Source organism: Phocoena sinus, chromosome 1, assembly GCF_008692025.1.
Source record: "Phocoena sinus isolate mPhoSin1 chromosome 1, mPhoSin1.pri, whole genome shotgun sequence".
NCBI lineage: Eukaryota > Metazoa > Chordata > Mammalia > Artiodactyla > Phocoenidae > Phocoena > Phocoena sinus.
The window spans coordinates 114771437-114796306 of record NC_045763.1 but is presented as its reverse complement, the minus strand read 5'-3'; the positions used below and the strand labels follow the sequence as shown (position 1 = coordinate 114796306).

The 24870-nt window shown below is 55.1% G+C and overlaps 1 protein-coding gene across 3 annotated transcripts in view; it reads left to right on the top strand.

The window, feature by feature from the left end:
• Nucleotides 1–8446: 8446 nt before the first annotated feature.
• The window catches only part of MEF2D (myocyte enhancer factor 2D), a 34077-nt gene continuing 17653 nt past the window's right edge, over nt 8447–24870 (top strand). For 2 of the 3 annotated variants that reach the window (XM_032628149.1, XM_032628156.1), the window contains exon 1: nt 8448–8749. The gene's annotated coding sequence lies outside the window, so the exon portion shown is untranslated. Of the gene's footprint in view, nt 8750–24870 lie in introns of all 3 variants that reach the window. The other variant, XM_032628163.1, reaches the window with a different exon arrangement.

The window sequence follows — 24870 nt, the reverse complement described above, 5'->3', positions numbered from 1 at the left end:
TGCCAGGCTGCCTCTCCTCTGCAGAGCCTCTGTCTGACTGGGAGGCCAGTGCAGGTTCCAGCCAGCCTCTCCTCCCATTCCAACTCCTGCCAAGCTTCTACCCTCCGGCCTTTGCAGTTCTGCAGAAGCTCCTAGCTTTTAGTGGATGGGGCAAATCCTTGACCCCTTCTATCACCCGATGAAAAATGCTTGACCTGGTCTTTTGTCCCCTACCTCCCGTCCCCACCCCCAACAGTCCTCAACAGATAGTCTGGAGCTTCCCTGGTGGCGCAGTGGTTAAGAATCCACCTACCAATGCAGGGGACACGGGTTCGAGCCCTGGTCCGGGAAGATCCTACATGCCGTGGAGCAACTAAGCCCGCACGCCACAACTACTGAGCCTGCGCTCTAGAGCCTGGGAGCCACAACTACTGAAGCCCGCGCACCTAGAGCCTGTGCTCTGCGACAGGAGAAGCCCCTGCAATGAGAAGCCCGCGCAACGCAACGAAGAGTAGCCTCCGCTCGTCGCAGCTAGAGAAAGCCCGTGTGCAGCAACGAAGACCCAACACAGCCAAAAATAAATAAATTAATTAATTTAAAAAAGGAGATAGTCTGATGAGTACTTCACAGGCAAGCCCACACACACAATCATAGCATCCTGGAGAAGGACCATACACACACTCATTAACACGTGGAGTGACAAGTACACCTCTCCTCTGTAACCATCATGAGGAGGATGGGAGAGGGAGCCTTGAGCTTTGTTCACTCTGTTCCTTTACTGTCTCCTTGCCTCCCCTGCCCCCTACAAACGGTGCCAGGGCCCCCTCCTATGCCACCACACAGGTACAGCCTCTGGTTGCTTAGCAGCGGCGTGCCTCTTCCCCCTACCTCAGCAACCTCCCCTTGTAGCTCTAGTAGCAGCCACAGCAGGGAGAGCCAGGCTGGACCTGCCAGGAGTTGCTGCTGCTGCTGAAAGGGAATGTGTGGGAACAAGCCCCCAAATAGGCCCAGGTGTGAAACCCAAGGTTCTTTTTTAACACACAGGTCCCACACTGACTCTCGGAAAGTCCTGCCACCCTCCCCTGTCCCTAGCTTCTGCCAGGCTGCTGGTTCCCCCTCCCACACTGGACATCTCACCCCACTGCTGTGCTTTCTCTGCCCTGGGTCTCTGGATCTTCCCCATGTGGTCTGTTCCCCTCTTGAGGCTCAAGGCCCCTTGTCCTTTGTCATCCTATAACTCCACATCCACATGTGTTTGTCTCTGGGATCTCAGTGGCTGTCTTAGGCTCTCTTTCAGCCCCTCCTGCTCAGACTAACTAACTGCCTGTCTCCCCTTCACTAACACCAATCCCCTCACTCCCCACCTCCAAAGACTGGTCACTGGGATGACCCCTTGTTGCCCCAGCAACCATGACCACATCCCTTGTTACCACCTTTCCAGGAAAGGTCTGTGGTGGGAGGGGCTTCACCGAAATGGCCCCCAGGGGAATCCTGCTTTCTGCTCTCAGCCTGCTCTGGGCTTCAGTTTCAATGGAAACTGACACTGGACTTCTGGCCAACTAGAAGATCAGGTCCAGAAAAGAAAGAAAGTCCTCCCTGCTGCCTTCCCTCCATCCGATCAGCTACAATGTCAGAGTCCCCAAGAGAAGCTCCTGAAGAGACTCAGCGCCTGCAGTGGGCAGGAACCTGCCCCACCCAGAACAGTGCTGCCCAGCCCCCAGCTGATAGAGTGCCCTCCCAGGGCATGGTGTCCATCCCCCTGTCTGTTTCCACCTGACCTGACCTCTTTACCTACACTCCCTGCCACCCCACCTCCCTCAATCCCTTAGGCTTGGGTTTGACAATATTACCTGTGGGTTAAGAACCAGGACTAGGGAGCAGTCAGCAAAGAGATGGCTGAGAGGAAATACTTTGAGTAAAGGGAGACCGGGTGGAGCCCAGGCACAGCAGGGTTGGAGGGATGCTGAAATGAGAGCATGAGGGAGATTTAGGGAGGGAGACCTGGATTCTCCTCTTCTAGCAGAGGAAGCCAGCAAACAGCAGATGGAACTTTCAGGCAGGAGGCTGGACTGAGTGACCTCACCCAAACCCTGTGGTCTGCTGCTTTTGCAACCTGGCGAGTCTCCCAGCTCTCCTGGGTCCCCAAGTAGGAGAGCTTTTTATAGTTCACTCCCCAACTTGGGTTTGAATAATTAAACAAGATGGACAGAAATAGTAGCCGGACAGCTAAGGCGGGTTATTTTGGGGTTTTCTGGAACACAGAGTGTTCCTGGGCGGCACCCTACCCCCGCAGGGGGTGGAGCCAGCATGAAGGCCGATGGGAGATTCCTGTGGGGGAAACCCACCCGCACCCCCCAGGGTTCCTTGGGTTGACAGGTTTGCTCTCAGCCAGAGGAGGGTCTCACCACATCTTCCTGGTCTTCAAGGAAGGAGAGGGCTCTCACTGCCTTCTGCTCATAGCTCCTCCCCTGGCAGGAAGTCCCTTCTGTTGTCTGTCAGCCCTTCTACTTCAGAGATGGTGACAGATATTGAAAATCAGATCGATAAGCAGCTTCAAGACAGGCTGAACCAGGACGAGGTGGCTACTGCTCCTCTGGCCAAGGAGCTGGAATCAGGTGATAGGAGGTCTTGTGTCCCCCTCGCCCTCCACTATAACTGTTGGAAAGCTGTGGAGGGAATGAGGGTTGGAATGGGGGATGGGAGGCAGAGCTGGGGAGACGAATTGATGGGGGGACAGACTAGGCTACAGGGAAGAAAAGGCCAAAGATGGATTAGTGTTGGGGCTGAGAAACTCTGAAAGGGGCAAGAAGCTCTCTTCTAGCTCCCTAGTGTCCTGTGTTCCTGGCAGATGCCCAGCCTGGGTTTGCTGGGACAGGGTTCTAGCAGCTGGGGATGGGGAGAGGTGGGGAGGGCCCCTTCAGGTCTCCATTGCAGACCAATCATTTGAGGCTTGTTTGCATAATACTTTTGGTTCAACCACAGAGATTAGGGCCTCACCCCAACTCTACCTTGAGGCTCTACCACAGAGCTTAAAACCTGGGGCCAGAGGGGGCACTTGTAATGTTTTCTCTCTTTGGTAACAACTTCAGGGGTGGGTTTGGAGGTCAGATTTCAGGAAACACTGAAATATTCATTCATGTTTATTCATTCAACAAACATTTTAAAAGCACCAACTATAAGCCTTGCATTGTGTTGGTGCTGGGAATAAATTAGTATGGCAAGCTCCTTGCTCTCAAGAGACTTGAAGTTTAGTGGGGGAGATGGCCATCTTAAAACCTGCTCTCCACCATTATTGAGTGCTTACTATGCATTAGATACCATATAGGAACTTCACAAAAATTGTCCCCTTTAATCCTCATAACAAATCTGTGGTCTAAGTAGCATTAGCCCCATTTGACAGTTATTAGAACCAAGATGAAGAGATTTGTCCAAAGTCACTCAGCTTGTAAACTATATAAATGGAACTGGAACCTACGTTTATGTGATTCCAAGTTCGTGCTCTTAACCACTGCCCTTGTGGTCGCTAATGCCTGGAAGGAAGATGGAAATTCATTAAACGCAGTGGGTGTTCAAAAGAGAGTGAGATTGCCTTTAGCTTCGGGTATGTGCTACGCGTGGCTGGGTGGGGCAATCAGGGAAAGCCTCCTAAAAGAGGTGGCTTTGCATCGTACTCAATTCATTCTACAAATACTTAAATTGAGTATCTACTACGCCCTTGTTGTTGGTGCTGAGGATCCCGAAGTGACCGAAGTCCTTGCGCTGTGGACATGCTGGGCAGGGATAGAGGAAAGGCCGAAATTATAATTGCGCGAGTCGTAAATGCCAAGTTTCCTTTACCCTCAGAGCTGTTCTGCTCCTCCTGGGTTTCTCTCCCAGGAGCAAATACCCAAACTTCTGGGGAATCTAAAGGAAAGGCCTGTCCGTCCTACTCTGGGAAGTCCTTCCTAACGTCTATCCTGCATTTCTTTCTGTTCCAACAGAGTTCCCCACCTCCCATTTCATTCCTCTTTTTCAAGGCCAAATCTCACAGCACTAACCCGGCAGTCCGAGAGCGTCTGGCCCTTTAAGGCCACCTTCTTCCCCCCACGTGCCGTCTGGTTGGGCTGGCTACGCTGACGCACGCGTGACGTCAATGGCAGCTGGCGGAGTCTGGGCACGAGGAGCGAAGATGGGGTGGGGGTGGGGGGGGGCCAAAGCGAGAGGGCGGTTCATTTGCATTTAAAGGGTCCACTCCAGGGTTTGCAATCAAGGCTTTAAAGAAATGTGTATTTGGAAAACTTTCCGTCTTGCGCTATGGGGCAAGAAAAAGGCGTGGTATAGCTAAAGTCGGTGGTGACTCAAGTTTGCAATGTCAATTATGTCCTTCCGCGGGAAGGGGGAAATAGTCCGTCGGTGCCCGGGCTGGAACCACGTGACATGGAGGGGGCGGTGGGGGGTGGGGAGAGGGAAGAAGGGAGGAGCTGGGGAGACGACTGTCAGGCTTCGTTTCAGCTGCCCCCACCCCCACATCCTGCCCACCCTCCTGCAGCTGCCACCACATCCTGCCCAGCCGGGGGCAGGGAACTTGTGGGGGGGGGGGGCACTCACCCAGGACTCAGGTTAGGCGCCCCTTCCCTACCTCCTTCAGTTCCAGGGTGGGGCGTCTGCCCTTTGCCCTGGGCCTGGCCCCAGGCACCCTGGCACTGAGCTTGGGGCACAGCTCTGCCAACACAGTCTTGGACACCTCTCTGCCCAACTCCGCCCCGCACCCTGCCCCCGCCCAAAGCGGGACTTGTTCGGTCCCAGATCAGAGCCCCATCCCTGGACTAGCACAGTTATCAATAGACAATTAGAAGTGTTCAATAACGTTTTTATAGTCTTAACTCAGATACACAGCTACAAACACATATACAGATTGATGAAACAGACTTTTGCTGAGCACATTCCATGCCAGGCCCTGAAAAGCCCTGAAGACTCAAAGTTGAGTTAAACTGCTGCCCTCAAGGAGTTCAAAATCTAGTGAAATTAGAAACCAAAAATGTCAGTACAATGCAGTGTGTACTGATGAGGTAGATACACAGAGTGGAGAACACTATACAGCATCAGAGGTACAGGAAGACACACAAGTCGAAGGATCACCAGTATATTACCCATGCTGATGGCCCTTCCCCTCACAAGTGAGGTGGAAGATGGGAAAGATTGGGGGCCTTTGCTGGGATTACTGGAAAACTGGGAGGAAGAATGATCAGCCCAATGGAAACTATGACATGGATGGAGGTGAGGATGGAGATTGTCCAAATGACTGTGGAGAAGGCAAGAGGGTTAACCAAGCAGCCAGTGAGAGGCTGAAACAGTGGTAATGGCTTCCCTTATTTATGAAACAACAGTCAGGAGAGAAGCAGCCCTTGTGGATGAGGAAGACCTTTCCAAATTAAGTTGGATAGGGATGCTTGGGGAGGTGTGACTAATGGGAGCTATTGATGTCCCTTTGCCATATAAATTGATGAAGATGATACTGTACTGAGTTGTTTACACACAGTTTTTAGGACTTTGGTGGGCATCTGTCCGACTCACAGGGGATTTTATAGCAACGTTAGTTGACTTTTCTCTAAGAAAGATTGAGTTGGTAGTCAGAGGGAGAGATGGAAAAATGAGACTCAGCCATCTGAGCCTGCCTAGGCATTTTCCACCTAGCACATCCTGGGATGGGTAGTCCAGGGGCTAGAAGAAAAAGATGTAGTGAGTCATTTTCAGGAAGTCTTTATTATAATCTAACTTCCAGCAACACTCCCTAGATCCTTTCTTAGTTCTCCATGGAAATCAAGACCTCATGTTTGTTACTTTTCCTTTCCTATGAAGTTCTCTCTATAAATACATGTATATGTAAATTCTATTCTACTTGTAATGTCAGCCTCTCCTGCTCTTTCCTACTCTGTTTTCTAGTGGATTATCATTTCAGCATCTCAGGGTCCAGGACACTCCATCTCCCCCACTGAGCTTTTCCCTGCCCTCCTTTCTCCCCCCTGCTCTTCCTGGCCCTTTAACACCCTCCTAGGTGACTCACCTACCTTCCTTCCTCATTCCTTTATTTAGGACCCAACATTCCAAGGCAGGGAGGACCAGGTGGCCAATCACAGCCCTGGCAAACCTACCTCGGGCTTGAGATTGGCTGGAGCTGTGGTTGGCGGGAGGCTCACCACTCAGATCTGTAGGATGTTGGGGAGGGGGTTTCTGGGAATCAGCCCTGGGAAATAATTTGTTCTGGGGCTGCTAATGGTTTTGAAGAGAATCCTTCCAATAGAGCTGGGGCCAGAGGGTCTCTAGCTTGAGAGCCTCAAAACTGGAGGCAGGCTGAGAACCCAGCTTTCTCAGTGTCCTGGGGGCTTGGCTGCCCCCCTGCCCACTTTTTTTTCTTGTGATCTGGGACCCAGTGGTCTGAAGGCTGAGTTCCCAGGCCTGTTCCTAAGAAGTCTTTTCCAGCAGCCCTGGATCTCTCCAGTCTCAACATTCTGCTTTCCCGACGTCGGAAACAGCCGGAAAATAAACACCCTGATGACTAAACGGTTTCTCCAGCTAGAGCCTGGGGAAGCACTAAAAATAGAGGCCACAAGTGAGGGGAGGTTCCCCACTTGAGGGAGGGGGGGGCACTTTCCCATCCTGCTATTGCCACAGCCCCAGGCCTGGCACAAGGCTCTGTTCTTCTCAGAGTCCTTGGGGACAGGGCAGATGGGCTCCCCCTGCCTACACTGAGGTCCTTCAGGCAAGCCAGCCCTGCCTGGTAGGGAAGACTGACATCTTCTGGTGCTGGGGCCCCATCTCTCAAATCTAATGGGGAACTAAGAAGCTATGTTTGGGGACAAAGTGGAACACTTTAAATCAGGTTTCCTGAAGGAAGGGCCAAGTGGAAGAGTTGGAAACTGAGGCCAAGGAAATAGGAGCTTGCTGGCTTCCTGTCTTAAAGCATACAAGATAAGCCTCCAACCTATTTGCAAAGCAATTGCACTGAACTTGCCTCCGCTAATGCTTGTATGAGATAATGGGCCTAAACGGGGTCTTGACAGTCCAGCCCTTGAATTATTATACTGCAGCATGAGGTACTGTTCAAAGCAATCTACTTGTATGAACTAATTTAATCTTCACACCAGTTTATGAGTTAGGTACTATTATCAAAATCTCTATTTTACCCATGAGGATCATGAGGTCCAGGGAGGTTAAGTAACGTGCCTCTGTTCCCAGTTAATAAATGGTGGAATAAGGATTTGAACCAAGGTAGCTTGACTACTCCAAAGTTGATGCCTCTTATCACCATAACATGCTGCCTCTTTCGGGATATATTCGTCTCTTCAGCCCTTAACCTAGAATTGAGTCTTTGTCCAGTAAATCAGACCCAGCCAGATAGAAATCAGGGTGTGTGAAGAACTGAGTGCCCTTCTGTTCTCCAATGTTCTTTGAGATCTAAGCCAGATTCCATCATTTCCTCAAGCTCAAGGTAGGAAGCAGACGTTGGAGTGACAGGGATGCTGGGAGAGGAAGTCTGATGGGTCAGTTGTCCAGTAGGCATGGCACCCACACTCCTGTTGCAGGGCACGAGAAGATTTCACCACACCCTGGAGCAAACAGGAATTAAAAACTTTTTAAAACAGCTACTACTGCTTCTTTAATAAGATGCTTTGGGGCGTTTCCTGTGCTGGGGGAAATTAGGGTCACACCCCTTTAAATTGCCCCCCTCGGCTGTAAGTGTTCTGGGGCCGCAGGCATTGGGGATTAGGTCACCCACGAACTATGAGCTGTCGCTTTAAATTGATGGGCGTCTGCCGAGCCGGCTCCGGGAGGGGAGGGGGCCTGTCTCAGGTAGAGGGAGCAAGCGAGCTCTCCAGGTAACCCCCCAGAAATGAACGTGTCCCTTTAAGTGGAGCTTCGGCACACCCTAAGTGAGAAAGATGGAATCTTTTCAACACTTAGCGTCTACCCTTAATTTATCTACTTAGACTCCCACCTCCCAAATCTCCTGGGGCTTGGGGGATGGGGGGAGCTGTCGAGGTAGAGTGTGTGTGTATGCGAGAGTGTGCACGCAGTCCGAGGAAGCTCCCGGGAAAGGACCTTCTCGAGCGCACGGTGGCAGCAGTGCTAGGCGGCCGTCCGGCCAGCTCGAAGCGGGGCACCACGGGCGCGGGCCGATCCCTTTAGGGGCCTCTGGGTCTCGCGTGCCTACTTAGCCTCGGTCCGTCGCTGTCTCCCTCCCTCCCGGCTGGCGGAGGGATCTGCCGCTCCCGGCGCCGCAGCCTAGCTTGGAAGGGCGGTGGGGTGGGGGCCGACCCGACCCGGCTCGGCCGGCCCGAGGAAAGCGAGGGGCGGGGCCGCGTCCCTGGGACGGCCTTTACTCCGGCCCCGCCCCCACGCCCCCACGGGTTCCTCCTATTGGCCCCCCGCCTGTCCATCACCCCTGTTCCCCCCACCCCCTCAAGCTAGGCTGAGCTGTGCCTACGTCGGCCTTGACTCTTGGGGGCTGGAGGAGTTACCTTTGGAGCCCGAAAGGAGGAAGGAAGCAAAATATCAACAACAGCCGAGGCGACTCGGACGCTCGGCCCAGGTCCCCCGCCTGCCTGCCCGCCCCCGCGCCCAGGACGGGGGCCTAGGCCCCCCGGCGCCGCCCAGGGCCCGCGCGGACGCCGGCCTCATTTATTATTCCCCCCGCCCGGAGCTGCGGCTTCCAGGTGCTGAAGATCCCCCGGACTAGGGGCGAGGGCTACCCACTCCCAGCTGTGACACCCCCCTTCCCCCAGTGGGGCCGGTGAGTATAGAAAAATAATGAGCCTGCCGCTTTAAGAGGCCCCCTCCCCCACCCCGTCCTGGGGTTGGGGTGGAGGGTGGTCTAGACCGTCCCCCTGAGGGGTGGGATGGGGTGGCCTTCTGGACTGGGAGGAACTCGCGGAGCGGGCTGTTTTCGTGTGGCGTTCGTGGGAGATTATATGGGGGACTGTTTGGGTGAGGGAGTCGGCTGTGGGGACAAGTGGAGTGGGCTGTAATTCCCTTGGGTGTTGGGGTCGGGGTGGGGACCGGGGGCTTGGGGGCGCGCCGGTCTGTTGGTGTCCGGGGGTTTAGGGCGATCCCCGAGTGGTCTGGGAAGGGGCGCCATCCTCAGAGGGGGTCTCTGGTGACAGCCGGGAGCGACTGACATTTTAACAGCCGGCCCTCCCTCCCTCTCCCTCCTCGCGCCGCCTGTTCCCTCCTCCTTGGCCCGAAATGGTGCAGAAGGGGGCCTGGGAGGGCGGCGGGAGGGTGGGGGCGGGGGGAGCCGCAGCTGTTTGGGAAGCGGGGGAGGGAGGGGGGATGTTGTTCAGATGACACCAGGGTGGTGGGTTGAGGTGTGTGAGTGTGTGTGTGTCCGGGGCCCGGGTTTGCCCGGCGCCTGTGGAGCTGGGACGCGGAGTCACCACGGAGGTGGGCACGCAGGACCCTTCCTTGGGACCTCCTAGCCCGCTCCCGAGACCCCTGATCTGGTTTGTCAGCAGCCCCAGCTGGAGAACCCCCGGCCAGAAGTTTGCAGCTGTTCAGCATCTGGGCAAGAGTTCTCCAGTCCCTCTCTCCACCTACGGCTGGCTGAACTGGGCTGGGAGTGGGGGTCTAGTGAATGTTGGGGGGCTTTTGGGGAGGGAGGGCCAAAGAGGCTAAGATGCATCTAGTCTCTCACCCCAGTGCTAGACCCTTTCCTATCAGGTTTGGTCTTACAGGGCCTCCCTTCCCCTAGTGATTGAAGCTCATCTCTCAGTGGCCTCCTGAGGTCTCTCCCCAATGAAAGGGCTCCTGAGTGTGGGCACCTTTGGAACCACTGACTCGGTTATCCCAGGTTTGTCCTTTGAGTGGGGGACTCTCTCTGCCTTCGCTTAAGCAGCCCATTGTTGATGGGTTGGGGGAGGGTACAGTGGGTGGATCCTGTGTCCCCCTTCTCAGTGCTCAGCCCCCTTTTGAGGTCTCTTTGTAGGCCTGGTTTCTTTGGTTTGGGGGAGTGGCCCTCTGCTGCCCCTTCCCCCATCCCCTCAGTGGGTATCCTAGGCAATTCAGGGGCCAGCCTGGACTATGGGAAGTTTACCGTCTGGGGCGGTGACCTTGGGCTGCTCTGGCCTCGAGATAGCAGGGGAGCCCTGGCCAGCAGAACATTGGGTATTTTGAAGTTAGGGAGCTGTCCACCTCCCGCTCCCCTCCAAACCCCCAACAGAGAAGTCTTAGTAGTCAAGGAGAGCATTGAAAAAGGCACATGTCAGTGTTCACAGATGTCTACCCGCCTGTGGCCGCCGGGTCACACCCGCCCCAGGACTTAGCCTGGCTGTCCCAGCTCCCACGGCCTGCCTGGGAATGAATTTCCTTCCTGTGGTTTCCCAGTGTGTTGGGCAGGAGATGGGGGTGGGGTGGGATCAGTGTGAGGGTGGCTGAAGACGCGTTTATATGGAGTGATTGGGGGTTCACAAGAGCTTATGTGTAGCTCTTTCTCCACTTTCCCCAGCAGACATTTGGACGCTTGGGTCTCAGTGGTCATATTCTCTTTGTTGTAACTTCCCTGCCACCCCTCCCCCAACACAGCCTGTGTGTGTTAGTGTATTTGTGTGTATATGTATGTATATGCGTGTGCATTTGTAAAGGGCAGGGTCTCTGGTTTCTCTGGGAGAAGGGGGAGCTTTCTCTTACATACCTTTAGAGGCCAGAGAGGTTGTTTTTTTTAATCTGAGGTCACACAGCAAATCTGTGTCAGAGCTTTAGTCCAACCACCACTCTTTCAGGCATGGCTTCATAGCAGGGAGAGACCATAGGAAAGAAGACACAGTCCTTCCCCTTGGAGGCCCTGGTCCAAGTGGAGAAGCAGGACCCTTGTGTTGGGGGATGGGCATGAGAGGTTGGGCTGGATTCTGTCTGCTGTGCCCAGTGCGTGGAATAGAGTAGTGGAGGACATGAGAGAGTGGCGGGGACTGCCCGTTGTCTACACCACTCTGTACCTGCTGTCCCTGGACTGGAGGAGCCTGGGCTTCCCAGCTCTGCCCCTCTTGGCTCCTGGTTCTTCTCATAGGCTCGTAAATATGATAGTCTTTCTGGCTGCTGTTACATAATCTCGCCAGAAGATTTTTTTTTTTTTTTTTAATCTTTTCTGGGTCTTTCCTGGGAGGTGTGATGAGGGGAGAAGGCAGAGGGTAGACTCCCCAGGTTGGGGCTGGAGGACCAGTAGCAAGGAAGCTGGGAGAGGCCTCCTGGCTTCTGAGGGGGACAGGAAAGAGGACACCTTGGGTTTAGGCCCTCATTGATTGTGACCTAGCCTCTCCCACCCTCCTCCCCGACCCTGTCCTGGAAGGTCTCTCTGCTGTGGGTATCCCTGGGCCTTGTGCCCCCAGAGAAGCCTGCCCCTCTGCTCATCCTGTCAACCTTCTTCTTCTGGCCAGCTGGGCCCCTTGCCCTCCCCAGTTGGCTTTGGTCCAGAATCTCAATGCTTACCCTGGCCTGGTATGGGAGGCCCCTGTGTTGGACACTTTGCCTCCCACTTCTGTACCTCTGTGGGGGCAAGAGGAGTCAAATGGAACAAATGGGTGGGTCCAGCATTTCCCTAGTTGTATTTAAAGCCAGGCTCCCTGCTTCTCTGCCCCTCTAGTCCAGAGGGTGGTGGCCTTACTGGAGAAGGGGAGTCAGTGGGGGATGTGTAATAGAGGCCTCAACCTCTTGGGAACAAGTCATAGTTGGTGTTCGGCTGGGTCCTGGAAGTGGGTAAGAGGATCAGACATGGGCCTAGAATCCATCCTCAAGGGTCAGCCTATGGGTCTTGTGGCACTGTGGTGGTGGGTTCTCCCCACCCCTTGCGATCATAGCTGGGACTCTCCAGGCTCTCTGAGGCCAACTGGTTTGAGGCAATTCTCTCCCTTTAAGAGGGAAGGAGGAGATGGTGGCAGGGCCAGCATAGCCTCAGCATCACTGTAATCTCCGGTGACTTTTATGAGCCAGTCATGGGTCCGGAGTCCGGCCAACCGTCTGTCCTTCTGTCCCAGTTTGGTGACTTACTCATGGGGTGAGGGGGAGGTGTTAGGTGCTAGTAGTTCTGTTCTGGGAGCTGAAAACCTTTCTGTGGTTGATGTCCCCCTGTCCGTCCACAACTGCAGCAGGCAGAATGGAGCTTAGACTTCAGGAAGAACTTATCAGTGGAGATAGATGGGAGAGAGAGAGAGAGAGCTCTAACTTGGCTTGAGAAGGATGGGATCTCAAAATACTTTCTTCGCCAGTGGCTCTTGGTGGCTCTGCTGAAAGGCCTTGAACTTTGGCCTAGTGGGGATGGTGCTGTTTGGCTCCTGTAATATTTATTTTCTCTTCTTCCCCCATGCCTGGGACTGAAAGTATCCTGAGGAGAGTTTGTCCTGAGAGCTGTGGGATGGCTAGCCTTTGGGCTCCTTTCCCCTGAAGGGGGCGGGGTGGGGGTCTTGTGCAGACTGGCATGCCCAGATGCACCGGGCAGGTCCACAGCGTTTAGTGGCACACATGCATGGAGGTGTGCAGCACATACACACGACTGTCTAGACACCCATGAAGCAGCTGCTCCCTGTAGCGGGTGGGGGTAGCGAAAGGCAAAGATAATTGAAAGATTGGAGACTGGGGACAGGGTGAGGGGACTGGAGGCAAGAAGGCAGAGGCATGCACAACTCTGAAGAGAGGAGTGTCGACTCGAGCAAGAGGGATTGAGTTTAGACCTAGAGCATGGCATGTGAGTTGGGGAGCCCTGGCTGACTTCCCTCACTGCCCCTTGCAGCACTCCACCCCCACCACCATTTTTCCCTCTCTGTGCCCCTGGCTCAACCTGCCTCAGCCCCTCACTCGAACTGTATGTCCTTGGGTAAGTCTGCTTTCCAGATGTACAGGAGTTTCACTTAGCCTTGTGGTGAGCAGAGCACCTGGGTGTTTTGGTGGTTTGTCACTGGTCTCTTTTGCCCTCCCCACTCACCCAGATAAGCAAGGCCATTCTGAGGTATCAAGGTTACATCTGAGCCCTCAAGCATTTTGGGGCCAACTCCTGGCCTGGGTGATCCCCAAGACCCTTGGCATCTGATTTTTCCTTTTCTTGAGGCTGTAGCCACAACCTCTCCTACCTGGGAGCCTAGCCATGCTTCTCTGGCTGGTCCTGCCTGGTGTGGAGACAGGGGGATGCATTCACTGACTCTGCACAGGACCCTGATAGCCTGGGGTTGAGGGGTGGCAGCTGTGTCTATTGTCTGATCTCTCTCCCCTCTGTTGTAGGCTGGGAAGGGAAGGACTTAGATGGAGCTCTGGCCTGTTGCTGGCCTCAGCCAGGTGGGACCATATTTACTCATTTAAACTCACCCTCCCAGGAGGCTCCAGGCTCTAGGCCTGCTCACTGACCTTGGCTTGGTGCCTCTGGCTGGGTGCTCTGGCCACTCCCCCTAGGAGTTGGAGAGACCAGGGAAGCATATAGAGAAGGAACATTTTTTGCCCCCTGGTCATGAGCACTTTTACCCAAGGGCAGTACCCCACTCACCCTATTTTCCAATATACTTTGGAGACCAAAAACTAAAACTTTGGAGATCCCTGGGGATTGGAGAAAGGAAACTTCCATTTGTTGTGTCCCTGTGTGCCAAGCTCTGTGCTGGAAACATAGGAAGACTCATTTATTTTTCTCCACATTGTTTTTTGTAATTGAGGAGACTGAGTCAAAGATTTAAGTGACTTGCTCAAGCTTTCCCAGTTAGGAGGTGTTCAGGGCTTTTGTCTAAGGTTAAGGGAAGGATCCTGCCCTGCGGGAGGGGCAGTGGAAAAGGAGGCCCAGGGAGACCTGGGAAGAGGAGGAGGATACATTGGAGGGAAGAACGAACCCAGTAGGATTCCCTGGCAGGAGTGCAGAGGATTAGGGTCTGGTGGCAAGATGGGGGGACGGGCGGGGGGACATGCTTTGGTTCCCTGAGGAGGTATTGTCTTCTGATTGAGTGCCATGGGAGGAAGCCCCCAAAGCAGGGGTATGTAGGCAGGACAAGTGACACTCAGAGACCCTTCCTGGGTACCAGTTAGTACCCCCTAAAGCTGCCATATGAGATGGATGAGGAGAGAGACTAGATCAGCAAAGACTTGAGCCACAAGAGTCCTGGGCTTGTGCAAAGGCAAGAGGCATGGCTGACTTGAGCCTCCCAGGCCCAGATATTAGGGAATCTGCCCTGGAAGGAATGTGCTGTTACTCCTGGGAGGGAAAACCTGCCTGCTCTCTGTCCAAGTTGTGCGGGGGAAGCGCTGTGCTCAGCAGTCAGCCCTCCTCTGCCACTAATTCCTGGTGACCTTGGGCATGTGTCTGCACATTCTGAGTTGGTTTCCATTTCTGTGAAACAGAGATGCCTCCCCTGGAAAAGGAAGGAGGTTCCATGGGAAAACGTGTGGTACTCAACACAGAGTGGGTGCTTGGAAAGTGGCTGCATCCTTTCTTCCAGACATCAGCTCCAACCTGGCCCTGGACTTGCCTGCTAAGGCCGCGGTCCAGAAGGTGGGGTGGAGGCACGCAGTGTCCTGGGTAGGGACTTGATGTGAGGGGGACTTAGGAGGCCCTGAGAGGACCCTGGGACGGGCTTGAGAAGCTGAGCCCAGCTCTGCCCTCCACAACCAGCTGCCTCCTTGTCTCAGAACCTGCCCACTCCACATTTCACCTCAGAGTCTTACCAGATCCCTCTGGCTGAGTGCTTACTTATCTCTCATGATCTCCCTGCCCCCACCCCTGCCAGCAAATACTTGGGATTGAGGGTTGGGAGAACAAGGAATAAGAGAGAGCTCATCCTCAAATCTCAAGGGAAGACATACGGGGCGTGGGGGGTGGGGGGAGTGGGTGTGGATGGGGAGAGGAGGGTTGGTCTCTTTGTGGAGTCTTCCCACTCCAGTTGGATCGAGTAACACGGAGGCAAGGGGATGGAGCAGGTGACCTCAAACCTTTAAAGCATGCGTGTGTTAATGGTTGGGGGTAGACCAGGAGGAAGGGCTGATCTTGAAAGGGTTGCCTCAGGCCTCCCCAGGCACATCTCTCTTTGACCTCTGAGCCCCTTTTCTCCATCCCCCACAGCTGCCTGCCTCTCTGCTGACTCCCCTATGCATACCCCATGGCAGGCCTGTGGGGCCCAGGCTGACTGGGTGGGGACAGGTGTCCTGGCCCAGCTGTTCCCTTTTGTCTCCCCCACCTGTCAGCCCAGAGGGTGGGGAGCTGACAGGGAGCAGAGATGAGGAACCCCTTGGCCTCCTCACCTGCTCTCTGGGGTGGGGCCCTGGTTATAAAATGTAGCAGAGGGATTGAGAGTAGACAATAGGCAGGACTTCCCACTCAGAGGAAGGATAAATCCTGACCATAGGAATGGCAGAGAATGCTGAGTACATAGGGATCCTAGCTGTCAGAAATCAGAGGGGTGTTTGCACAATATCTTCTTGAAAGGGTGAGAGACTGGATATTGGTGAGGGGCATGGATCAAGTCTGGGGGCAAGTATTTGCCTAGGTGTGTGTAGGTACTCCCACCCCCCACCCCCCACCCCCGTGCTGCCTGCTAGTGTGGCGGGGTCGGAGCAGCTCCATCTGGCTGGGCATCTTAGCCTCACCTGGCACCTTTCCTGAAAGCAGCAAGCTAATCCTATAAGAGCTGCCTGGCTGGCCGCCTCAGCAGGCCCACGTAGCCGCACTGCACTGCCGGCCCTCCCTTGCCAGGGGCTTAGAGGACTGTCCTTCGAGTCAGAAGGAGATCCAGCTGCCACCCTGAGCGGCCCCTTTAAATCCCCGGTGGCTTCCCGAGGTCACGATGTCTCTAGGAGGATTTGCTTTCCGTGATTGGATTGGCCTCTTTGTGGGGGGCAGTGCTGTCTGCAATTGTAGGTGAACACTTCACATTCTCATCCTCCACCTTCCCTTCCATCGGAATTGGTGCTGTCCAGTCTGAGGGCCCAGGCCTCAGGCCTCCTCCCTTCTCTGCTTGCTCTCACGTTCCAGCAATCAGGACCTGGACCCCCTTCATCTGCTTCAGCTAAAGCAGCCTTGCCCCTGTTCTCTGGATGGGAAAGAAGGATCTTGCTGCTTTAAACAAGGGGACAGACCACTGCCCTGGAATACAGTGCCCTTCTGAGACTGTCTACTGCCTGTTTTTCTCCACTTTTTCCTCTTCAGCTTGTTCTTCCTTCGGCCAGGGACCCATGCTCCATAGTTTTCCCAAGCCCTCATTTCCATGGGCAGTCCCTCTCCTGATCTAACCACCAGCCCGCCTGCTGCAGTGGCAGGCAGCCCAGACCCAGCACTGGTGGCATTATGCTCACCCCAACGGCTCTCAAGCTGACCCGCCCCCAAGGCCCCAGCTGCCACTTTCACTTCTGTCTCCTGAGACCCCAGAGGGAAGTTGGGTGGGGAGGTGGAAGGTGACCCACTAACCGTCCCAACCGCCCCACCTCTCCTCAGCCGAGGCTTCGGATGGCCAGGGGCCCCTGTCCGCCACTCTCATCTAGATGAGTGGAATGGGCTTAGGTTGCAGGGGAAGGGTTGGCTGCAGTGGGAGGAATGGTGGTTAGATAGCAGGAAGGACTTCCCGGGATAGGAGGCCACTGCCTGCTTGGCTTCATTGTTTCAGAGGGTACAGCTAGAAGCATAGGTATTATAACTGGACAAACAGGTCATTTGACCTCGTCAAGGTAGGCAGGGCATTGGCTGTCTTCTAGCTCCCATTAGTTGGACTACAATGCTGGGGCCGCAGTGCCCTCCCAAGTGTTACCAGCTGTCCATGCTTAGTCAGGTAACTTCTAACAAAGCAGATTTTAGCCCCAGAGACTACTTTGAGTTCAAAGACTCAGCCTGGGAAGTCCTCTCTGTACTCTTACATCTATGTCGCCTGCTGTACTAGGCTATTTCCTCTCGTTTGGGGAGTGGAATTTAGAAGTGGGGATAGAGGTGATAGAGGGTCAGTCCGCTCATGTCCTAGTGCTGCCCCAGCCTTGGCGCTAAAGAGGGGAATAGGGTTTTTCTCCTGAGGAACCCCCAGGCAGTTTTGGAGCCATCACACTTTACCCCATGAATCTTATCAAATTTCTCTAGCTGCAGTGCTTACTTGTTCCTCATAATTACACCTCCTCCCCTCAGATCCCTTCCTGGACAGGGGACCTGGACAAGAGTGGAGGACCCAGTTGGATTGAGAGCTCTATACAGTACCACTAGATCAATTCAGAAATGTTTTCTGCAGAACAAGGATGAGACTGGAGACCTGAGGTGCCAAGAACTCCACGTGGGGTCCCTGACTGCCTAGGGATGCTGGGTGGGGGTGGCCCAGGTCCTAGAATGGGAAGTAGAACTTGATGGAATGAGGTCAGAGACACTATGCAAATCCCCATGCAAATGAGCAGTAGTGAGTCATTACTGATTGGCCTGCTGGGTGGAGCATGAGGCAAAGCTCAGGCTCAGGTTCCAGAGCTGGCCCCACTAATGACCGTGACAGCGACCTTGGGCCAGTCACTACTCTAACCAGAAGCAGGATCCCAGGCCCTGGGTCTGACAGGCACTCCAGGTGTGTGAGGGGAGCGGCTTGGCAGAACCCCTGCTGCCAGGGCCTGTGCGCCCTGCCTGGCGCCTGCCCTGGCTGACCATGAGCCTCTGTCAACCCTTGGCCATCTGTTGTGGAGGTTATCGTTCCGAAAGCACCTCCGTCTTCATCAGGCCTGTTCCTCCACTCTTCTGGCCTCCACATTGCCCTCCTCTCCTAAGCTGGAGGACAGGGGACCTAACTGGACCAACTCTTCTGTTATCTCTCCATGGAATCACACAGTCCTGACCTCCCTTCCTTTTGAGCCTCTATAAAGAGCATAGGAACAGAATGTCTAGGCTGGAAGGGCACTTGGGTACCTAGTCCACTCCACCTACCCATTGTACTGGCCAGTGGGGTGAACTCTGGCGGGGGCAATGCCTTATTCAAGTTCACACAGTGAGTTAGGGCCAGGGCAGGGACTAGAACCCAGGCACCCAGAATCCCTACCCATAGTCCCCGTATTTCCCTGGACTGTTCATTACCCTACCTCACCTACCCCTTTTCTACTAGGACTCAGTCTCCTGTTGCCCCCAGATTCTTCCTGAGGTCAGCAGGGTGGCTCTGGGAACTTGTGGGCGCAGGGTGGTTCCTAGGAGCCAGCCTAGAGGCCACCAGGGCAAGGCCAGAGCTGGGGTGGGAAGTGCTGGAGGTCGGGGGTGGGGTGGGGTGGCTGCTGCCTCTGTAGGGGGCCATACAGCCTCAGTGATGCTACAGGAAGGATGAGAGCTAGACTACAGGAAGGACAAGCTGGGGTGGGGAAGCAGTGGAGGCGGCTCGGGAGACAGACCCTCACTGGAGAGCCATCTCCTGGGCAGAGAACAGGCTGGCCCCATCCCAGGAGATTTACCAAGGAGAAGAGGGCGGAAAGCCTAGGGTGGGGCGTGTGAGAGTTGTCCAGCGGAAACTGGAGGGAGGGCTCCTAGCCCTGCTCCCCACACTGGGTGCTCCTCTTGGCAAGTCGATTCCTGTCCCTTAAGCCCCTTAAGCGAAGGCTTCAGTGCCGACCTCCGCTTGTGTTCTTAGGGTGCCTGGGACCTGAGACCACCCCCGCCCCAGGTCCCGCTTTCTTGGACTGGCCCTCTCTCCCTCCCCACAGCCCAACAGTCCGCCCCCAGGTCCCTTGTCGGTGAGTTAAAATTAGCTCAGTGCCCAGACTAAAAATAGCCCCTGCCCAACCCTGAGGCTGTTGGGCTGGGGGAGGGGAGTCCCCAGGGAGGGGAGGATGGTGGGAACCAGGGGTTTGGGGAGTGAGCCTGCCAAACAGAACTTTGAAGGGAGGAGGAGGATGGGGATGGGGACCTGCCTGTGCCTTTGAGAGCAGACCCTAGAAGAACTTCGGGGCGAATGAAAGGAGGCTGCCTTGTGGGAGGGGGAGCAGAGAGGGGGCAGAGAGAGTGGAGAACAGGGAGGAGCCAGGGAGCAGTGGGTGGGGAGCAGGCCGGGGTGTGAGAATTGGACTATGGGCGGTGGGGGAGAGGGGCAGTTTGAGACCCCAGCACTGCCTTTGCCCAGACTTCGAGGGGAGGGTGATGCCCCCCACTTCGGGGCTAGTACAGTGTTTGTGAAGGAAGGGCTGTCTGTGTAGATTCCAGAGGCTGCAAACCCCAGGGCTCTTTTGCCTGGGCCCCATCTCTTGGTGGTCACTGAGTTTACCTTCCCACCCATCTTCCAGAGCTCCTCAGCATGTGTCTCTGCGTAGAGGGCTGCGGTTCAGAGAGAGTGGCTTGGAAGGTTTGTGAGCCTTGGGGTGAGGCAGGAATGGAGGCAGTACCCCGGGCGTTTAGAGGGCCGCTGGGCCGTGTGCCCACCTCTGCCCACTCTCAGGGCCTGCTTGCCCTGGAGCCTGGACCTAGCCAGAGCCTCAAGAGCCAAGATCTCCATCCCCGGCCAGGTCTGGGCTCAGTCCTGGCCCCTGAGGGCCTCCTTGCCTCTCCCTGCCCTGCCCTAGGTGGGCCCTGCCCTTCCCTTGTCTGTCTCTTGGCAGGACTGCAGGATTTCAGAGGACAGGGTTGGAGTCCTGTCGAGTTTCGCCCACGTGCTCGGCCTAGCATCAGCGTCATGCAAGCAGTTTCTTGTTCTCTACCTGCTTCTCTCTCAATCTCTGTCTCTGTCTAGTCTCCTGCCTCTCCCTCTCTCCTCTGGCCCTCTCCTTGTCCGCCTCTGCCCCTCACTCTGCCTTCCTCTTGGACTCTCTGCCACTTTTTCTCTGTCTCTTTTCCTGTGTCTGTGTGTCTGTCCCCCTCTGCCACCCCCCTCTGTGTCTGCCTCACCCACCTCTCCTCCCTCGTTAGTGAGCAGGCTGTTTGAGGCCGCCTGACTGTGGGGGTGACAGGTGGATTGGATTGTCACCCCCTCCCCCAGCGCCTGCTGCTTATTTCATGCCCTGCAGCCCAGCTACAGGGAAGGGGCGGGAGGAGGGATGACAGCTGTCTCCAGCACCTCCTGCCTTCCCCTCCAGTCCACAGCCCTGAGCAGCCTGGGAGGAAGGGATGAAGGGCCTGCTTAATGAGAGTTTCTCACTGTGTGGAAGAGCAGGGTTTGAAGCCCGATGCTCTGTGACGGGGGCTGCTCACTCAGCCTCTCTGGGCAGCTGCTCCATTTTGACTTGCGCTGGTATGGCAGCGCTGAAAGCAGATGCTCTGCAGTTCCTCTGAACCTCTGGGCCGCTGGGACAGAGGATGGATATGGGTGGAAGGGTGCAGGGCAGAAGGGGAGGTAGGTAGTCCCCTGACAACAGCAGGAGAGGGGAGGTGGAGGCTAGCCCCTGGAAGGCACTTCTCCTGCAGCTCCCCCAGGAAGGGCAGCCCTGCTGCAACTGCAGCTTCGGGAGGCTGCCCTGACCGCTCACCCCAACTCCTCCCGCTGGCCCCAGGCCACCCTCACACAGGAACTGAGATAGCATCATTCTGAAACCCGAGAATGGTTTGAATATTGCTCAGGTACCAAGTGGTGTTACATTGGGGGAGGCAGGAGCCTGTTACTTCTCCCATGCCCCCTCCAAACGAGATCCCCTTTAGGGTACATTTTATATGTTATTTGCACCTTATTTGCATGTCAGCACAACCCACGTGTTCCTATTGGGTCTGTAGCCCAGCTGAGGAAACCGGTTGTCCGTGGGGTCCTTCTGGGACCCCCACCGTTTCTGGTCCCCTCACTCAGCCTCTACTCCTTGTCAAGAGTGTTGTCAGATGAGCCTCCTGCCCTGTGTCCTGTCTCATTTGCAAAGGCTTCTCTGCAGCCACCCTTCTCCACAGACGGTGGGTCTGCGCCTGCCTCCCTGGGACTCAGCCCAGCTGCCATCCTCCTCCCTCTTTGCTCCTTCTGTCTCTGTTGGGGGAGGCCCTATCTCTGTCTGCTCCCACTTACTCCCCAGGAGGTCCACCCTGCCCAATCCTGTCCTGCCAGCACTACTCCGAGTAGGTGAATCAGAAGCAGAAGCGCTGGAGTCTTCGAGAGGGTACCTTTGGTGACAGAGATGCTGCCAGCCCAAGGAGTCACAGCTGTGGCCTGAGGTCAGGATTGGGTGGGCCCTGGGGCCGTCAGAGCAGGAAGGCCATCCTGGATAACCCCGTCTCCGTGGCAGCCCTAAGCCCTCCCAAGCCTTTGGCCTCCAGGAGAAGCAGCCAAAAGCCAGGTCATCTGGGAGGGCCTCCTAGAGGAGGAGCGGGCTGGAAAGGGGAAGAGGAATGGGGCCGGCCCAGGCGAAGAAGAAAAGGCTCACATCTGGATAACAGATGCCCAGGCCTCTGGCTCCTGGCAGTTGGTTAGGTAATTAGGAAGAGAGCTAATTAAGGAGGTCCAGGTGTTCATTAAAATCTCCCTAATTGGATAGGAGGGAAGCTTGGTCCAGATAGGCCTCCATACCTTGGATAGGGTCAGTTTAGGGTTCATTGTGCCCACCCAGGCCCCAGCCACCCCTTGTTCCAAAGTAAGGGCTGAGTTGTTGCCCTTACTGTTCTCGCCCCCAAGCTTTCCAAGACTGCAACAGTGTAGAGTGGATAGCAGAAGGGGAAAGAGATGAGTACAGACTGAGCCTGCTTTGTAGGAAGGTTCCTGGTTAGATAGGAGGAAGGACTGCCCGAGGTAGGGGCATCTCCTCCTCTGGCAGTGTTGGCACAGAGGTAGGAGTGGCAATGGGGAGGGCGCCATGGGAACATGGAATCATAAAAAGTGCTTTGGGCTACTGGGTATCGATGAGGCCTGGTCTTTTTAACCCTGACTTTGCTCTATCAGAGGATGCTCAGTTGGTCTCTGTGGCTTCCCTGTCTTCTCAGCCCTGATCCCTCTAGCATCCCAGCTCCCCCAGCATGAGGCGGGGGTGGGGGTGGTGGTGTAGGAGATCAGCCAGGGAGCTGGTTGCCAGGTGACAGTTGCCTAAGCAACCCAGTCCTCTCCATCTCCATGTACTCAGGGCTGCTCCTTAGAAGACTTTAGAGTCTCACCCTCTGTACCAACCAACCTGAGGGTAGGGAGGGTTGAGGACTGGAGTAGCAGGGGTAGTTGGAGGGTAGGTGGCGTCCAAACCGACAAGCTGCCGGCGCAGCTGGGAGGGGAAGAGTTCTGTCTCCTCAGAGGATAGAGTGGGAGGAGCTGGTCCTGCAACAGAAGTTAGCCCAGAAGAAGGACTTCTCACAGGGTCACAGCGATGAAACAATCCTTTCTTCCTTTCAACAGACATTTCCCAAGCTCCTCCTTACACGGGATAGAGTGGTGAAGGATACAGATGTGGTTCCTGCCCTCATGAAGCTTCAGTCTCATAGGGGAGCCAGGCATTAAATAGAAGCACAGAATTGTAATTATTTACAATCACGATAAGTGCTAGAAAGAAAAGAACAAAATACTCTGAGAGTCAATAATCTTGGGGAGAACCAAAGGAATGAAGTTAGATTGTAGGAATGACTTCTCTGAGGATCGTGAGAGCAAAGAGAGGGATCTCTCCCAACTTCAGGGAAGAGACAGCATTGGCCAGAAACTGGTAGAGGTTACCTCTCAGCAAAAATTCGCTGATGAGCCAAAGGTGGCGAGAAGGAGATAGTAAAATGGGAGAAGGATGAAAGGTGGGTACTGGGAGCCAGAGGAGGGTGATGGTGGCTGCATTGACCAGTCTAGATTGGGGTTTTCAAGGCCAGGCCAGAGAATCCCATTTAAAAAGCCTTCTTCTTGAAAAATTTTTAAAAGCCCTCTTCTTAGCCCTCCCTTGCCCTCAGTGTGCCCTCCCCACCCCGTTCTCTGCCAAACCCGTACCACTGCAACTCTGGAAAATACAGCCTTTGGATTGCACTGGGAGGCGGGGCAGCCGAACTCCTCGGGCTGGAGCCTTTGCAGTGGTGTGTTTGGCAGAGATCGGGGTCACAGGCGAGGGATGGGGTGGCTGGAGCTAGTTCTGGGTCCAGATATCTGTTCAGCCAACTCAGGGTTGGCTGGGCTGGTGATGGTGATGTCCTAGGGCATGTGTGAGGGTGGACAGTAGGCGGCCCAAGGCCCATGGAGCACCTTGAGGATAAGGAGGAAGGGAAGAGGGTTTGAAGATTTCTCCCTGGGGAGAGAGAGGGAGGTGTGGAGGGTCCTTCTAGGGGTGGGGAGGGGGCTACATTGTTTTCTGAAGCTACCTGGACAGAGCAGAAGCTCTCTTTCCAGCTGGGCTAGGGAACGCCTGAGGGAAAGTCCTGGTCATGGGAAAGGGTGGGGAGGGATATTCCTGGCTCCTCCCAAGGCCATAGATTCCCTGCCTTCCCTCTCTCCTTCCCTCTATGGCCAAGATGCCAAGGCTGAACTTTGGCATCTACTGTGGAACCTTGGGACCCACGGTTGAGTGAATATGTGAAGGCTAGAGAACCTCAGCAGCCACTGGAAATGGGGGCTGGGGAGTGGGTTCCTAATTACAGGTGTCTCTGTCGTCAAACACCCACCCTCTGCCCAGGTTGGTTGTGGGGAGGTGAGAGCCCACCTTCCTGGACTCTGTAGTGGGCCCTCTGGCAGGGACTCTGTGGAAGGGGAACTCTGGAAAGGAGGACTGGGCTTCTGTGGTCTGGGCTCCTTCCAGGACCCTATCAGAGTGGCTTTAGAAAGCGTGGGTCCCATGCCTACTGCCCCTTTCCACCATCTCCCACTATTCCATCTCTGGAATCACAGAGCCAGAAGGGCCCTGGGGTCATCTTGTGCCTCCATCCTGGGCCCTTCCAGTCCCCGGGGGCGCACCCAGCCTGTTTAGGTGCTACCCACACCTGAGAGCATGCACCTTGTCTGGCTCAGGCTGGGCTGCCATCCCTGTGCCTCCTTCCATCCTGTGGTACCTCACGCTGTACAGTGCAGGGCCTCCGTTTTCCTTCCTGGCCCTTTAATTGGAGCTCTTCGACCAGTGGGCCGTGATGGGTTTATAGGTGTACTGAAACAAGGATCCTTCCACCTGGTGCCTGTGTCCCCCTGGCTGCCAGCAGCCTCTTTCCTGTCTGGCACTGGTTCTATATTTTCTCTACATGCTTTGAGTTGAGCAAGGTTGGGAGGCAGTGCTCTTAGACTGAGCTTGGGTTCTAGGCATGCCCCACTCCTCTAGAGCAGGAGTTGGCAAACTGTGACGCATGGGCCAAATCTGGCCATGCCTGTTCTTACAAATCTAGTGTTATTGGGGGGCACAGCCACACTCGTTCTTTTAAATGTGTTGTCTACAGCTGCTTTCATGCTGCAATGGCAGAGTTGAGTAGTTACAACAGAGACGGTATGGCCTGCAAAACCTGAAATACTTACTATTTGGCTTCTTTTTTTTTTTAATATTTATTTACCTTTTTTTTTTTTTTTTTGCTGCAATGGGTCTTAGTTGCGGCACGTGGGATCTTTCGTTGTGGCGCGTGGGCTCCAGAGCACGTGGGCTCTTCGTTGCGGCACACGGGCTCTCTAGTTGAGGTGCGTGAGCTCAGTAGTTGTGGCGCAAGGGCTTAGTTGCCCTGCGGCATGTGGGATCTTAGTTCCCCAACTAGGGATCAAACCCACGTACCCTGCATTGGAAGGCAGATTCTTTACCACTGGACCGCCAGGGAGGTCCCTATTTGGCTTTTCTTTTTTTTGTGTGTGGTACACGGGTCTCTCACTGTTGTGGCCTCTCCCGTTGTGGAGCACAGGCTCCGGACATGCAGGCTCAGTGGCCATGGCTCATGGGGCCCAGCCGCTCCGCGGCATGTGGGATCTTCCCGGACCGGGACACGAACCCGTGTCCCCTGCATCGGCAGGCGGACTCCCAACCACTGCGCCACCAGGGAAGCCCCCTATTTGGCTTTTTAAAGAAAAAATTTAGTGACCTCTGGTGTAGAGGGGTGGTTGGTTGGTTGGTTTGTTTATTTAAAGCAGCAGAATCCTTTCT